Source organism: Eriocheir sinensis, unplaced genomic scaffold (assembly GCF_024679095.1).
Source record: "Eriocheir sinensis breed Jianghai 21 unplaced genomic scaffold, ASM2467909v1 Scaffold81, whole genome shotgun sequence".
Classification (NCBI taxonomy): Eukaryota; Metazoa; Arthropoda; class Malacostraca; order Decapoda; family Varunidae; genus Eriocheir; species Eriocheir sinensis.
Window position 1 is genome coordinate 329,774 of NW_026112176.1, and position 1,724 is coordinate 331,497.

The 1,724-nt window shown below is 43.0% G+C and overlaps 1 long non-coding RNA gene across 6 annotated transcripts; it reads right to left on the reverse strand.

The window, feature by feature from the left end:
• Positions 1–254: 254 nt before the first annotated feature.
• On the reverse strand, positions 255–1,440 carry LOC126994508 (uncharacterized). Of its 6 annotated transcripts, XR_007749227.1 has the most exons (4): positions 797–1,440; positions 635–742; positions 364–580; positions 267–308 (listed from the first exon to the last, which is right to left on the reverse strand). It is a non-coding gene; the product is annotated as an uncharacterized LOC126994508 (long non-coding RNA). The 6 variants fall into 6 exon arrangements; XR_007749226.1 differs by having other exon boundaries at positions 255–281; positions 635–1,439; XR_007749229.1 differs by having other exon boundaries at positions 265–308; positions 662–1,439.
• Between the last annotated feature and the right edge of the window lie 284 nt (positions 1,441–1,724).

Genomic DNA, 1,724 nt, shown 5'->3' on the forward strand with positions numbered 1-1,724 from the left:
ACTCTGTCAATACCTCTGCGGCCCCAGGGGCCGAAAGGTGGATGACTTTTCTGTTTTCCTTTTCTTGATGTTTCTATCATCCTTTCTGGTGTTCCTGGGTCTGAACGAGCCGCTTTCCTCCCAGAAGAGACTCGCCCATAATTTTGTGATGTTGGTTTGGGCCGAAAGGTGGATGATTCTGTGTTTCATTTCAATACCTTCTTCTGTGTTACTCTTTTCTGCATTCCTTCTTCTGTGTTACTCTTTTCAATACTTTCTTCTGTGTTACTCTTTTCAAATTCCTTCTTCTGTGTTACTCTTTTCAATACCTTCTTCTGTGTAACTCTTTTCAAATTCCTTCTTCTGTGTAACTCTTTTCAATACCTTCTTCTGTGTAACTCTTTTCAAATTCCTTCTTCTGTGTTACTCTTTTCAATACCTTCTTCTGTGTAACTCTTTTCAATACCTTCTTCTGTGTAACTCTTTTCAATACCTTCTTCTGTGTTACTCTTTTCAATACCTTCTTCTGTGTTACTCTTTTCAATACCTTCTTCTGTGTAACTCTTTTCAATACCTTCTTCTGTGTAACTCTTTTCAATACCTTCTTCTGTGTTACTCTTTTCAATACCTTCTTCGGTGTTACTCTTTTCAATACCTTCTTCTGTGTTACTCTTTTCAATACCTTCTTCTGTGTTACTCTTTTCAATACCTTCTTCTGTGTTACTCTTTTCAATACCTTCTTCTGTGTTACTCTTTTCAATACCTTCTTCTGTGTAACTCTTTTCAATACCTTATTCTGTGTAACTCTTTTCAATACCTTCTTCTGTGTTACTCTTTTCAAATTCCCTCTTCTTGTGTTACTCTTTTCAACTTCCTTCTTGTGTTACTTCATATGCCTTCTTCTAGTGTTACTTCTCTTCATTTTCCTTCTTCTGGTGTTCCCTTCTTCCCCTTCCTTCTCTCGGTGTTTCCATGTCGTCTTTTCCTGGTTTTATATGTTGGAACGCGTTAGTCTCCTTCTCCCCAGAGAAGACCCGCCATACCAACATACAAGACGCTTTAAACAAAGCAAAACAAGACATTTTTTTTTGGATTTTTTGTTTTTGTATTTTTTTGGGATTTTTCGTTTTTTATCGTAGTTGGCATGACACTTGCCTTGCTTAGGGGAATTGTACCTCCCCATGCGTCGAACCTTCCATTGGAACGTGTCATTAACGCGTCGTCTGGCTAATAAGAGGTCAGTAACTGCATGTCTTGCTGCCACTTCAAGCCCCCCCAACCCCCGGACCCTCGGGATCTCCGACACCTCCGTGGACGCTCCGGGGGAGCCGAGGCGCCCTGCCGGAGCCCTGAGCCCTGCGACGCTCGCCAGGAAGGCCTGTTCCGTTACTTTACTTCCCTGATTTGCTCACCACGGCCTTCGCCTTTGCTGTCCTTCATCTTCCACCTTTGATTAGATAGTTAGTGTAGCTTATCACAAACAGCCTCATGGGACCAGCAGGCCTGCTGTTGTTTGTTCTCTCTTTGTGTTTCTTTGTTCCTCCTCCTCCTCCTTTGAAAAAAACAAAAACAGACCTCGTGGTTGCCTTATATGAGGACTGTAAGAGAATAAAGTTACCTCCTCCTCCACCTTCACCTCCTCCTCCTTCTCCTTCTCCACCTCCACTTCCACCTCCACCTTCACCTCCTCCTCCTTCTCCATCTCCACCTCCACTTCCACCTCCACCTCCACCTCCACTTCCTCC